The sequence below is a fragment of the Schistocerca cancellata genome, chromosome 6 (assembly GCF_023864275.1).
Source record: "Schistocerca cancellata isolate TAMUIC-IGC-003103 chromosome 6, iqSchCanc2.1, whole genome shotgun sequence".
NCBI classification, from domain to species: Eukaryota; Metazoa; Arthropoda; class Insecta; order Orthoptera; family Acrididae; genus Schistocerca; species Schistocerca cancellata.
Window position 1 is genome coordinate 505,423,944 of NC_064631.1, and position 15,728 is coordinate 505,439,671.

The 15,728-nt window shown below is 41.6% G+C and overlaps 1 protein-coding gene and 1 non-coding gene across 2 annotated transcripts in view; one reads left to right on the top strand and one right to left on the bottom strand.

Moving 5' to 3' along the window:
- The window catches only part of LOC126191133 (nucleolar protein dao-5), a 73,611-nt gene that overhangs the window by 25,421 nt on the left and 32,462 nt on the right, over nucleotides 1-15,728 (top strand). The gene's annotated exons all lie outside the window — the stretch shown is intronic.
- On the bottom strand, nucleotides 9,374-9,448 carry Trnat-ugu (transfer RNA threonine (anticodon UGU)). The gene has a single exon. It is a non-coding gene; the product is annotated as a tRNA-Thr (tRNA).

Genomic DNA, 15,728 nt, shown 5'->3' on the forward strand with positions numbered 1-15,728 from the left:
AACATCGATATTACGTTTATAAACATGAGAGCGATCTAAAATGCCCGCTAGCTGCGCAGCTGCCTTACTCACTCTCCATCTGTCGATTCGCAACAGCTAGCAATGTTAGACTCTAAAAATTAGTAATATAGTTGTCAGCAGTTACCGATTTCTTGCTGTTTTGAAATGTTATGCTCGCTTACATTAACAGGCGTGCAGTAGTAAAGAAATAAACAGAATGGTAATAAATACTACTGTGAGAACAGTACGCTGACAGAGTGGCTATCATTGCTCGTTCGGTGACCATCTGGAGAACATGAATTCTAGGCAAGTGAAAAGTCAGGGAAGATTTATCCGGAAACATCTGTGATGTCTTACGATGCAAGGTTTTTAAAATGAGAGAACAGACAAATAAAAGGCTACAGAAGCAACAGGGAGGAATGTAATTAATGATAGTTCCTTATAAGACGAAGAGACAGGTTAACAGGATAGATACTGAAGCATACACATATAGTTGTCATTGAAGTGAAAGAAGCAGGCGAGCGAAAAGTTATAAGGATAGAAAACTTAGCATATGGAAAACATATTTTAGTCGGATTCGGCTGTCTTGTGTCTGCAGAGATGAAATTTTTCTTCCGTGCTGGTACAGTCACGTCGATTAAATATTTGGCGTAACATTGCAGAGCGATATGAAGTGGGACAAGCATGTAATGGCAGTTGTGGGGAAGGTGGATAGTCGTCTTCGGTTCATTGGTAGAATTTTGGGAAGATGTGGTTCATCTGTAAAGAAGACCGCTTATAAAACACTAATAAGACCTATTCTTGAGTATTGCTCGAGCGTTTGGGATCCCTATCAGGTCGGATTGACGGAGGACATAGAAGCAATTCAGAGGCGGGCTGCTAGATTTGTTACTGGTAGGTTTGATCATCACGCGAGTGTTACGGAAATGCTTCAGGAACTCGGGTGGGAGTCTCTAGAGGAAAGGAGGCGTTCTTTTCGTGAATCGCTACTGAGGAAATTTAGAGAACCAGCATTTGAGGCTGACTGCAGTACAATTTTACTGCCGCCAACTTACATTTCGCGGAAAGACCACAAAGATAAGATAAGACAGATTAGGGCTCGTACAGAGGCATATAGGCAGTCATTTTTCCCTCGTTCTGTTTGGGAGTGGAACAGGGAGACAAGATGCTAGTTGTGGTACGAGGTACCCTCCGCCACGCACCGTATGGTGGATTGCGGTGTATGTATGTAGATGTAGATGTAGAGGGAGGACTACGTTTAAACTAGTACTAAACTGACGTGTGCTAATAACACGATACCAAGCCTCCGCCAACATTTTGCTATTTACCCTGTGCAGCTCTTTAAATACGCTGGCACAGAAGGCAACATAATATTGCAAATATTATCTAATCCTGTTTCTTCTGTTGTGTCAGTTTAGACCAGCTTCACGATGACACGACTGGACGCCTTGTTTTGTTGTTTGCATATTCGTTGAGTTACGAGTAGTTAAGTGCGCTCTCTCGTTTAAACCGCGTCTTTCTGTTCAAAAAATGGCTCTGAGCACTATGGGACTTAACAGCTATGGTCATCAGTCCCCTAGAACTTAGAACTACTTAAACCTAACTAACCTAAGGACATCACACAACACCCAGTCATCACGAGGCAGAGAAAATCCCTAACCCCGCCGGGAATCGAACCCGGGAACCCGGGCGTGGGAAGCGAGAACGCTACCGCACGACCACGAGCTGCGGACGTCTTTCTGTTGTTTACTGACTCTCTTCTATGGGAACTCAACAATATATTATTCGACGACAGCCTAATTTGAGATAGGCATGTCTTCAAATTACTAACGAGTGCTTAAGATGGAAATCTTCAACAGATCGGCGCTTTGTGAAGTACTTGTTGAAGACAGAATACTTAAGTCCACAAACATATATTCTTTAAAACTTTAACTACATAGCAGTTATCCATATATTGTTTATTCCCGACTAGGTCTGCATAACAACTTCGCTATTTCCAAGACAAAATCTTACGTCTGCCTAGATGATTCAGTTATTCAGTGATCTCACACATAGATAGTTGTTATAAAATCAGACTCCAGTGCAACACATGTTACGACAAGACTTCGACTTCAAAATAGCACAACACTAGGTGTTTATACATACATTTGCATGGTACAAAAGCGATAAGAAAAATTGTATCTCTTCATATGAGTTCACTGCCCTGTGCACAATCACATAAAGCGCGGGGTTTTCCTCTTTCCTACTTTAACCTATCATCCATATAATAAATAAAAGGAATTCAATTATATATGTTCTCTGGAGTTTGTTGTCAATGTGTTTACTGTGTTCGTTTGTTTATATTACGTATAGTTAATCATTTATAAATGAAATCCTTAAATTAAAATGTAAAATGGCCATGTAAGTCATACAAATAATAACATGCTTGCACTATTGAGCAAAAATGTGTGCATGCGCAACAGACTAAAGTTTATAATTGCTCAACACGTGCCGATAAACAAGATAAATACGCTTGTTTCATACACACGATCACCGATCACTTATCACTGATAAGGGTACGTTATGTATTGTTAAAGTGAGTGGTCAGTATTATATTGACTGTAACTACGACAGAATCTATTCCTGAGCTAATATGTTTACATGGCAAACATCTCTTGTGGTTAACGTTAGAGTTTATTACAAAGTTTTACTACGTGTTTGGATCATTAAGGGTAACTCACTGTGACACTTTCACTAGTTTTTTGTCGTTATTCGATGAGTGCAGTTGTTTTGTTTTAGAAGACGACAAAATGAGCGAAAAAGGCGTTCACCAGGGAAGGCAACTGCATTGTTTGACGTATTAATCGCAGTAGGTTAAAAATACCAGCTGTTATACCATCCGGTGTGGACAAACCTTCTACAGACAATGTTTGTCTCTGCTCTGAAAACTATAAACTTTCTGATAGAATCACAGTTCGGGATGTGGGTGAGTATTTTCTATTGAATGAAAAGACTCATAGGTTCTGCCACGTTTGCTAAGAGTAAAATGTAATAACTTTTACCTGCGTCCATTTTTTACAAAGCAAAAAATTTGAAACATAAAATCACACTGTAGTAATAATTTTACAGTAATTGATACGTCGTTCCTTTCTCGAGCCACAGTTATTTATCTTTCGCCCATATGTTGTTTGTTTATCCCAGAGATGAACAACGCTCTTATTTATAACTCTGTGTTCAGGTTCTCTCGCACGCTTCTCATTTAAAGAAATACTTCTTACAACTCCAATATTGATCTTCTATTATAAATTTCACAAAAAACACAAAAGACTTGAGCTCAGCTGTCTCTTCTTTCAATATCGTCTCTAGCGAATCTCTTTCTCTTCAGTTGTCAATCTCTCTCCCCGATTCACCTCAGATATTAGACGTAAATAATTACTATCTTTTGGTGTTGCTCATTATTATCTTTACGGGACAATTTTATATTCAGCTGAGAATAAAGTTATGAACATAATCAACGTAAGCATTCATAGCTAAGAAAATTTCGTGATTTCCATTACGTTCTTCAAATCAGACTGTTGATATGGCGGTGTTAACGCGTTATGTCGTATATTGGGCAGCACTGGATAATATTTAAAAATAAACTCGCTGACAAAAAATGAAGCACCAGTAAAAGGAGGAAGAAATGTAATGAAAGTTCGCGGGCTGAGAGTACGCATGATGTTATTACAGTGATTATAATATCGTGTTAAATTTACAAATAACTTGGCAGAATGTTAGTACTTACCAGTATGAAACTGTATGTACAGATTCGGTTGGGAGGGGGGAGGGCGGGTCATAAATACTTTGTGTCCTATCCTGAGACATGCTGTCACACTACTGTTGCAGTTGATCCTTAATATTCTGAATACTGGCACTAAGAGGGAAATGCCGTCCGAGCCAGAGCAACACATATTCCATCAGGGGCTGATCTGGAGATCTTGTTGGCCACGTACTTCAACATCACGCAGACATTTCATAGAGACACGTGCCAAACATGAAATCTGCGTACATGTGCTTACGATGAATAATCAAAAAATTGTTGATAAAACATGAGAAAAAGTAAAGGTGAACTTTTCAATAGAAGCATGTCTTCGCGGTCCACTCATTACTGGTATCAAATATTAGATTTAAGTTACTACTTTCAAGTAACGCGAGTCTTTACTAAAGAACAAGTTTAATACTTAAATAAAATAGAAATCAGCTAATAATCTACATATGTGACATACGGACACATTTGGAGAGGTTCAAGGGAAGTCATACTGCGTTCATGTTCTGTGTAAGCGTGGAGAATACGATTGTGGACATATTTACATAACCAGAAAGATATAAAACATGTAGTAATTGAATCAATAAATAAAATATAGACATGTTTGGTTTGTAGTGATGATACCTAGTGTCCTACACTATCATTTAATTACTCGTTTTGTTAAGATCACATGAAGTGTTCAACAATTACTAGCTTTTAAAGGTTTCGTATTACGATATAAAATCTGCATTTTCGTTGACATGCACAATGGCAATGTCTGAAAATATGCACGTTAGTACTGTGATTACTCTGACGTGACTGGCGACGAAACTGTGAATTATTGTTTAATTTCGAAGTATTTATAAGCAGCCCTAGTCCAAAATATTGCGATTGCCACCATTTATAGAATCAGCTCCTTCATCCATGTGCTGTCCGAACAGCTAACCACCTCCCCCCAACTCTAGAGCCCTGAGAAAAACCACCGATTACCCGTAACTGGCCGCCCACTCGCCAGCGATGGTGTAGGTACTAACCTGGCAACATGTCTTCTCCATACAACTAGAAGCCATTGCTCCATGGCCCCTCAGCCCAATCAAATCTTACAATTCCAAGTTTCCAGTCACTTTAGGCGGCTGAATAGCTCCCCAACATGAGCGTTACGTTACAATGTCTATTCTCGGGAAATCATTAGAAAGAATTTGGCGGATGTTTGTGACTGTTTGTCAGGCTGTAAGTCTCTGTGTGAGCTGTTGGTATAAATATGATACATCTGTTCATAGTAGTCTATCTCTTGCAAGTCTTTTCATTTCTGCATAACTGCTATTATGCACTTCCATTTGAACCTTCTTTTTGTAGCCACGGCTTGGCTACCACCATACTTTCCCCTGTTATCTATTTAACTATTCCTCGACGGCTCGAGATGTTTCCTCATCAACCTATCCCTTCTTTCAGATAAACTGTAGCATAAACCTCTTTTCTCTCTGATTCGATCCAGCACCTAACCACCCAGACTTCGGTTCTCTTCAGTGCCACCACATTGCAAAAACATCTATTTCTGTTTATCATCCAGATCTCAACTCTTCGTAAAAATACACCCAGAAGAAATACTTTCAGTAAAAACTTTCTAACACTTAATTTTATTTTCGAAATAAGCAGAAATTTCTCTTTTTCAGAAACGTTTTTCTTGCTATTGCCAGTCCACATTTTGCTCCTCTTTATTCTGCTGTTTCGATTCGTCTGCTGGCCAAGAAGAGAAATTCGTGTACTAAAATGAGCATATCATTTTTCAATCTATTTTCTCCCAAATCACCTGCTTTAATTCGCTTACACTTAATTAGCCCAGCTTGACTTTTATTATTTTCGTCCTGTAAACAACTGCTTTTAAGGCATTATCCATTCCGTTTATCCAACGTTACAAGTTCTTTGTCGCCTTTGACTGAATTACAGTGTCATCCACAAATCACAGAATTTTATTTCTTCCCTCTGAACTTCAATTCCATTTCCAAATTTCTGTCTGTTTTCCTGACTTCTTGCTCATTGTACAGATTGAGTAACATGGAGGTACGCTAAAGCTCTGTCTGACTCTCGAGAAGGACGCGGGGCCAAAGGACAGGGAAGTAGAATAACAGCAGCTTGAAGCGCACAGTGCATTGCACAGCACGGTGGCTCTCGAGCACGAATGCAGTCATCATAGCATTTTATGCCACGGCGCGGCAGACGGGCGCCTAGCGGCTAACGGCATCCACCGCGTCTGGTATCAGGTTCCAGCTGCGGCCGTTCTCTCAGACTTCCGCTAAGAGGGGCTCTGTGTGGCGGCCGTCAGACACGGCTGGTGGCTCAGGGCTGCACGCTTGCTGCAGCTGGAGCCTCCAGCGCAACGACCGGCGTCGCGTGCAGGGACCCCCACCCACGCAGGGAGGGTCTGCCGGTTGGCTGCGCCTCTCGGCTGCCACTGATAGAACAGTGGTCCTGGTGAGCTGCTGAGAGTGCAGCACCGGTGCAGATGGTAGTAGCGCTGCTCCTGGAGGTACTGCACGGGTTTCTCAAGTTCTGCTGGAAGACAAGAGGGTAGGTATCGAGGATGGGCGACATGTAATGGACTATTACAGTATCGCTGCATCGTATCTACTCGTATTAAGCAAATAATGTGTTACATGCTGGAACATATTACATGTTAAGCAGCAAGAGAAAAACAGGTTTTCGCCATTCACTTACTTTTGGGATAGCAATGCGAAAAACAGTTTTTATTGCACTGCTTGTCCTCATGCTGTTAAAATTTCAGTTATCTTGAACAAATCAGTACCGTTCGCGAGTGCATCTTGATGTTTTCGAGGCGTAATAATTCTTACATAAAATTTCGGGAACGCGTTGGCATCAACTTTATTTCTTGTGACTTTTCGGCTGTATACGTTCTGGCCATCTTCAGAGTGAGTCGTCTGAAGCTGCAGTATGCTACTGCACTTGTTCCACCGTTGAAAACCAAAGAATACAAGTGCCAGAGATGCTGATCTCCGGCAAAGCGTATGAACAAACTGAGTCTGAGACTACGAGATCAACCTAAGCTGGGATATCTATGTGTCGTTATTAGCTACACTGCAGCGACGTCTTTGGGAGTTGATTAAAGAAAAGGCCGGATTCCGTGATTTGCTTAGGCTGAAATCGCTATCTCTCTTATTTCATTCCTCGCCAAACCTAGACCTTTAATCGCTACAGTGTAGCTAATAACGACACATCGATATCTCAGCAGGGATTCAACTCGTAGCCACAGATTCAATTTATGCTTACGATAAACGTTTCTGGTGCTTATGTTTCTGTGGTTTGAAACGTTGGAATAAGTAATGTAGTGCACTATAGCTTCAGCCGACTCATTCCTAAAGCCGGGTTCACACACGCATGTAATGTGGCGCCACACTTTGTGGCTTGCTGTAATGGCATCGTGAGCTACCGTTCACACAGGACGCCACAAGTTCTATATAGTTGCTCAATTTTCAATATGTAATCAATTAACATCATACGGGCGAGTACGAATGTTATAGTGCAGGTTATAGCCTTAGACCTGTGGCAAGAGTTAATTACAGAAAACGGAACCCAAGTGTTGGATCTGAAAGTAAATTTCGCATGCGGGTGAACCAGGGGATACAAACACTTTGTAAAAGAAATAACACACGGAGACGAAAATGCTGTCTGCAATGGCAAACTAACCAACAGCTGGCATGTAAATATCATCTGCAGACACGCCATTCTTCCAAGATCTTATAATCTTGCTGTATTCTTTGATGTAGGCATTTCGAAAAACTAATTTTTAGTTTAACAGCTGCCACATCACGTTCTGGAGCTACTTCCTGCATTGCATATGATCCATCGTTTATACAATGCTTGGTCTCACAAATTACGAAGTTTATACGACTCACATTTTTGGTTACATATATTAAGGTTACTTATTTATTTATTCAAATATCTTGTAAGACTGTCGGAAACACGGATATGTCATTAGTTTGCACGCGCGCGGGCACACACACACACACACACACACACACACACACACACACACACAAACACACACCCTGCTGCATAAAATCAAACTGGTTGCTATTCTCGTAGTTCTAAAAGCTACGAAAGTGTACCTGCCGACCATTGTTTTCACTTTTATCAGAAATAAAATAATAACAAACTGAAATCGGATTGAGTACAGCAGCAATTACTCAACGATAACTGCGACAGAATGCTAGTGTTTCGAATTACTGCCACCAGAGAGCAGTGGAGGTAGGAAAGTGGCGCAACAAAAGTTGCATCTCTTAAATTACGCCACTAAATGTTGGGAGTTCACACAGCGACTGCAGTGTGACACGAGCCGTTGCGACACTTTTGTGCGTGTGTGAATCCGACTTACGATGCCAGAAAGATACACGGCAGGAATATTAAAAGAAATGAAGTTTATGCGGTGGCATTCCCGAAATTTTATGGATAAACCGTTCGTGTGCTTTGTCATAGCCTCAGAGTTCCGTCCCGCAACCTATTACTCACAGATAAGTCCGTGCGGCCAGGATGTTATCCTCACACCTGCAATGTCGTCTTCATTCCCTGGGAACGTTCTACCGCAGCCGTTCGTTCGGCAGCTGTTACTCAGTATTAGTGTTATTCAGTTTCTTTGATGACAGCTAAAGGAGGGAGAGATGCCGAATCGTTCCATCGTACAAGCAGTGCTGTCGTTCGAATGCAGAAGCCGTAACATTTTTACAGCTTCAGGTGTTTTGTGCATTCTTGACTGTAGTCCTGTACTTCCGTAGGAAAGCTAAGTGCATAATTTTTGCAGATAGTCTTGTTTTTAGTTTCGCGTAGTCTTTGTTTTTAGTTTCACGTTGTCGTCAGATATGAATTAAAATCTAGGCACTTATGGGGATACGTATCGTCGTTGGGGCGTTATCAGAGAACCTGTGGAAATTTGATAGATGTTACTGCTATGTATCAGCGTCCCACTGATTATGGGAAACCTGCTAATGATCTGCAGAATTCTTATAGCTACAACCGGCAGCTGTAGGTTGTGATATCTTCAAGCTTCATTGTTAACTCTCCGCTCCATATTGTCGCATCGATTTCGTTGACGCCTGCAGATAGGCAACCCGCTGTACAGATTTTCCTTCCCGGGGAATTCGTTTGACTGAATTGCACTCTCGTATTGACGTTTGCCGCGTCCCAGACGGTGCCCATACTGAACACCTACCTGCAATGTGAGTTAAAAACTTGGCGAGATTCTTTGCCCACTGACGTGTATCTGTCTGCTTAGGCCTTGTAGTTTTTCTGCAATCGTCTTCTGAAACCCTAGAGGTACTTACGAATAACCCTGCCACAAACTGGAATACGAAACAGCGGGTAACATTTTTTTTAAATATTGTTAGTTCTAAATAAGACATTAATTAAAATCATTATACATTGTCTTTCACTTCGAAAAAAATGACTTTGGAAGAGTTCAGTGCGAGTGATAGTGGAATGTTTAGTACGAGGGCCACCAGGAAAATTATTTCCTTAACGAAATTAGAATTACAGTACATATTAATACCTTCAGCTGATGACGGGCGTTGATATATTCCAACGGGGACAGGTGATAATGTGTGCCCCGACCGGGACTCGAACCCGGGATCTCCTGCTTACACGGCAGACGCTCTATCTCTCTGAGCCACCGAGGGCACAGAGCACAGTGCGACTACAGGGACTATCTCGCGCACACCTCCCACGAGACCCACATTCTCACCTTACATGTCCACTCACTACATTCGTAGTGTTCCTACCCAACACACGCATTACACGTGGAAGACGTTCTTACCAAGTCCCGTAAGAGTTCGGGTAATATGTGTGCATCTGCTCAGAAGAAGGAGGTCATGGCCGGTATTGCCAAAGCTATATACTTATATGGATATGGTATGTCCGAAAGAACAGGCACCATATCCATATAAGTATATAGTTATTTCCTTTTCCCCGTCGCATGGAAATACTGGGAGGAACGGGACACTCGGTAACTGCTTTCGCAGTAGGTAACTATGTTTACAGAGTTACAACAGTGTGAAAGTCACACTGGAACGTATAAATAAAACTGAAATGAAAGTTTGGAAGATAAAAAGTGGAAGTCACAACATTTACTTGCAAGCAAAAGGTTGAAATCAAGATTTTTTTTTTAGATTGTTTGAATAACTTCTTCCATTTACTTCTAACATAAAAACTCCTAGCTATCTAGCTCGTCTGCACTGTCAGTAGCCTTTGTTGAGTAAACGTTTTTTTTTAACCTAAGGCTCCGTTGCGATTTGTTGTAAGTGACCATATGTGACTTGTAGATTAACGATGTCCTCATCCGATTCAGATGAAGGATCGCCATGGAAATCCTGTGCAGTGTCCTCAAAATCTTCGTCCTGCAGATGTTTTGCAATATTATGCAGCACAAAGCAGTAAACTATAATTATTGAATCATTTGTTAAGGCAACTCTACACTCATATGGTACAATAGTAAACCGCCTCTCCAGCTGCTCAAAACAACGCTCCATCACACAGAATGATTTGTGACTACCCTCTGTTGAATTACGACAGGGTTCATCAGCCACCGCTCTAGGCCATAGCTTTCATCGCCCAAAAGAAGAGGAGTAGGAGATTAGTGTTTAACGTCCTGTCGACAACGAGGTCATTAGAGACGGAGCGCAATCTCGGGTGAGGGAAGGATTGGGAAGGAAATCGGCCGTGCCCTTTCAAAGGAACCATCCCGGCATTTGTCTGAAGCGATTTAGGGAAATCACGGAAAACCTAAATCAGGATGGCCGGAGACGGGATTGAACCGTCGTCCTCCCGACCCAAAAGAAGAGTGCTCTTAAATTCATTTAGTACTTCCCGGGCATTTTACTTTCTTCATATTCGAACGTCGAGTGATGACCCGGTCCAGGTAGCCTTAATGCTACAGATCTGTTCATTTACACTGCATATAGCATGCACATTTATACTAACGAAACCCTTTATGTTAATAAATTCGTATCCATACTAGGCTGATTTCGGAATTCACACACGCAGTCAATTACACCAGTAGCACCTGAAAACTTACATTTCCTAGCCACTCTCCTTCTGCCAAAACCACATCATGTGGTGAAGACAGGAATTTCATCCACAAGTCAGCTTTTTCCATTATCGTTTTAAAAGCACTAATCACTGTAGTTTCATGAGTGTCCATTTCTTCTGCAATGCCGGACTGGAATCCTGGATTCAGCTACATACTGAAGGAGATGCCTCATCCTTTGCTCTGATGAATCGAGCTCCACTTCGTCTCTTCTCTAGGTCTGGCAGAAAATGATTCTCAATATATTTAACATTATCTTCATTGAAATGATATAGAGCTTATTAATGCTTTCCAGTTGGACATTTACTAGGTCTGTAGGATTTTTCCCGGTGTGCACATGCTGCTAGTTGAGCCCCAACTGCACTCTGCAAACCAGACCGTACTACTGAGCAGCCTTCACATTTTAGAAGCTACTGCTTCCAGAATGACGTCCAAGCTTCGCTTTATTTATTCAGCTTATCGCATGTGGAAACCAGAGCTCAAGGCAAAGGAAGAGCTACTTTATGCACTTGTTGTAGCTGGGATTCTCAGTCATACAAAACTTTTTGAAGGACATCATCTTTACGCCAGTGACTGGTATAAGTTTTTAATACATGCTATTGAAATTTCGGCCTTAGGCTATTATCAAGTGCTGATATTACGGCTTTAAGCCATGTCAGCGTAATGTAACATACAAATGTGTCAGCTTACATTACGCTGACATGGCTTAAAGCTGTAGTATCAGCATTTGATAATGGCCTAAGGCCGAAATTGCAATAGTATGTAAAAAAAGTTATAACGGCCACTGGCGTAAAGATGATGCCCTTCAAAAGGTAATTTCTCCATTTGTTCCCACAACCTAGAGCTCTTGCTTCATCTTTTATTCATAAATATAAATTCCGAAACTTAAGCTTCTAACTTGGAAGAAAAGCGTTTCCTTCACTTTAGTCATACGGCTCACTGTTTTCCATTCGCCTACAATAGCCGTTCAAAATGAGTGTAGCGATTGTGAAGGCTTGTGGCGACAAAAATCTCAAAGCTGTTGTTACTCATCTCTACACGCGTGATGTGTACGGACCGAATGTGATAAGTGGATGTGTTGCGCGTCAATCGTGTCGTTTGTTTCAGAATGAAAGGACAATTGTTTGTGATGATGACACAAGTGGCTATACGTCTGTGTAATATGTCGGCCAAATTTCCGGATGTTTATTCAAGTTTTTTTGGATAATATCATGTCTTAACGGCAAGGGTCCCACAGGTTCCGTTCTGGTTAGTTTCAAAAGTCTTTCCTATGATCCCGAAATTTAAGAATGACTCTTGGACATTCGTTTCTGTTACGATGCAGAAGAGAAATGCCACTTCACATGACTGTAGCCGATGAAGGGACATGGGTTTCCTAGTTAATGAAGAGACAAAACAGCAGTTGATTCTATCTGGGATCACGTCACCTCGCCCAATAAACCAAAACACGTGCGCCAAATCCTGTCGGCCAGAAGGGTTACGGCTACCAAAGAAGCTAAGAAATCCTGTTTTCAATTTTATGCAATGTGTATGAATAATCAATTCTGAAGCGTACGGTGAGACATTAAGAAAAGTGAGTAAGTCTTAACACCCTCCTTAAATGTGATTTGAAGGCAGGTTTCTTGGGTAGAAAGGAAATTGATATAAGAAAACTCGTCAGCTCTCTCTGTTATTTTGTACTATTTCCTAACAAGCTGCTTCTCCAATGATATGGAAATCGACTGAGAGAGATGCGGCGATAGTATCTTTGTAGGAGATGCTTCCTCTTTGGACGGCCACGACTCAGAGGTCGCGCCTAATACAATTCCATTGGAGAGCCTAAATAACAGCAGCTCTCAAACTGTAGGGTGCAACCTCCAGGGGGATTGTTTGAATCTCTATACAGAGCGAAGTGGGGCAGCAGTGGCGCAGTGGTTGACGCACTGGTCCAGATTTCGGTAAGACGAAGGTTCAAAACCGGCCAGTGTGGCCGAGCGGTTCTGGGCGCTTCAGTCTGGAACCGCGCGATCGCTACTGTCGCAGGTTCGAATCCTGCCTCGGGCATGGATGTGTGTGATGTCCTTAGGTTAGTTAGGTTTAAGTAGTTCTATGTTCTAGGGGACTGATGACCTCAGATGTTAAGTTCCATAGTGCTCAGAGCCATTTGAACCATTTTTGAAGGTTCGAAGCCCATCTGGCCATTCAGATTTAGATCTTCCGTGATTTTCCTAAATTGCTTAAGGTAATGTCGGGATGGTTCCTTTGAAAGGGCCCGGCCGGTTGCCTTCCCTATTCTTCTTTAATCCAAGCTTGTGCTCCATCTCTAACGACCTCGTTGTCGACGGAACGTTAAACACTAAACTTCCTTACTCTGAATCTCTACCTGTAACATCAGTTTAAAGTGATGTACAAATTTATGTCACCCAATAGTCAACTGGAGTCCCGATCAGTTCATTGGAATAAATAATTATTAAACCAGCTGCCCTTTGTAATAAAAAATAACGATGAACCTGATGTCATGTGAAATCCGCTCGGACCAAATGCCGAGAGCAACAAAAAAGAGTGGTCAACGCGATAGACCCTCATGGATTGCCAGGGATTTTTCCTCGCTGGGGGCGTACTCAACCTCGTGATGCCAACTGAGTTGCTGACTGACGGAGAGGTAGCGAGCGGCTCCAAGATCGGAACATCGACAGCGGCCAGGAGTGCCGTGTGCTGATCCCATGTCCCTCCATACGGCATCCGATGACAGTGGCCGAGGGTGACACGGCAGGCGGTCGGCTATCGCGTGGTCTCGAGGGAACGATCGCGGAGTTTCCTTTTCTTTTTTCTTTAAACTAATTATTATGAAAGACCTTAAGTTACAGACATCAGGCTAACTCATACTTTGAATCACTGCTGCAGTTGTATACATATATTTTTCAACACGACTTGTTTCGGCAGCTAAATCATTCTGAGTGTTCAGGAAATTTTTAACAGATCAAGTTGTTGTCTAGGGACACAGTCAAAATATTCACAAAAGTTACAATTATTGAAATTTTCTAGGCTATTGAACCGTAATGGAATGGATTTCCTCGATAAACGCAATATTTCGTCCGCGTTTGCAAAGGGCATCTTCAGAGTGGGAGGGGAATATTGGTAACGATTAACTACACGCTATGTGTCTAAGTTGACTAATGGGCATTTTGGTAGTGAAGTCTATCAGCAACAAGGAATGATGTCATATGTCTTTGGAATTCGACAGCAGTCTGCGTTTGTATGTTATTGTACACTTCCGCTACCGCCCCACGGTGGGAGGCTGAATTTCCTCCACAGAACTGGAAATGAGGTCGAGGCCTCCCTCTTTCCTATTGATACTATTGTTGTATTAACGATAGAGATTGCCAAACACGACAATAGCTTCAGTTGTAGCGTGGTAGTAAATGACAACTGTCAGCGATTCTCGAATTAAAAAAAAAAAAAAGTCGTTACGCAACGTACAAGGATAGGAAATTTCACATCGGTCGGCAGTGAGGCCGTTTGTGCAGTGAATCGAAGCCACGACACCCTCTAAAATGTCTTCCGTCGAGTTTACTGCTCGGCTACGACTCAGTAGCCCGGCAAGATTTAACAATCTCCCCAGACTCCTTAATCCAGTGTTGTACTTAGTTTAGTAGCTCCAGCGGTAGACAGATGGTTCACTTTAAATTAAATATATTTTCAAAACAATGACAAAATAAATAGTTCTGGGTGCTAAATACTACTTATTTAGTTGTTATTAACAGAGTGTTTCGTCTTTGGCTACAAATCTTGAGCTATTACTTTTCGGATGAAGTTGCGAACGATGACAAAACGTCTCCAGAAATTGCAATAGTGCTTTTCTGTTCATTGAACTCACTTCATGTTAATACTCTGTTTTCAAGCACTAACGTTAAAGAGTCTTGGCACCGAAAGATTTTGGTCGTCGTGAGGAAGAAAACATTGCACTGTAGTAACTGGAGGCGGTGTGTTATTTTAAACTCCAGCGATGGAATTTTTATTTGGATTGAGATTAAAATCATAATGGACGTTTGTGTTACGAAAGGTGAGAGCATCTCATTGCAACGGTAATGCCATAACCACTGTTAAGTCCCAATAAAATGGAATCAGTGAAAATCGACGTCCACTACTGACCTCTCTCGCAGCTAGAAGTTAGGAAAGTGCACTACAAAGACGTAAATGAGGGTTATTTTAATTAGAATTTATGTAATATAGTTTGTCAGTCTAATTTGATTGAAGATGACTTGATAACCATAACATGCCTGTCATTTAGCGTGGATTTTAGCTTTCGTAGTCTCCTACGACTATAGAAAAAAACACTGATATCATCACATCAGTTGATAACCTTTTTTTTTCTTTTAGTTTAGCTCGTGCGACCGTCTTCAAGCTTAGTGTGAATACTCCTGAATCCTAAGTGGGAGCAACCTGATACCTACTCCAAGTTATGTCTGGTAACAAGAAAATCTGTTAAAAATGATATAGGCCTTTGATCATCATTGTTGCTGTAGACAGCTGTCGAGATCTACTGTGGTTTGTAACTCCATTATTATGCCTGAGGTGCTTACAAAGACTACAGATATGCTGCCTACAATCGTCGGTAGCTGATCCTGACACGCAACAATTGCAGCACTAGTTGATAACCCCTTCCTCTTCTTACCAGTGAACATGAACTGTAAAGCGTGCATGTCACAGTATGTTTTTGGAATTCATTCACACTTCCTGTTTGAGCAACTAAGAGCTATTTTTTTTCTTTATTCGCTCGTCAAAGGTTGTGATTTATGTGACTAGCTAAGAGAAGAGTAAGCGGATTCACAGACACTGAATCAAGTGCTCACTCCTCTGTTCATTATGTGTGAGAAATATGTATTGTGCTAAGGT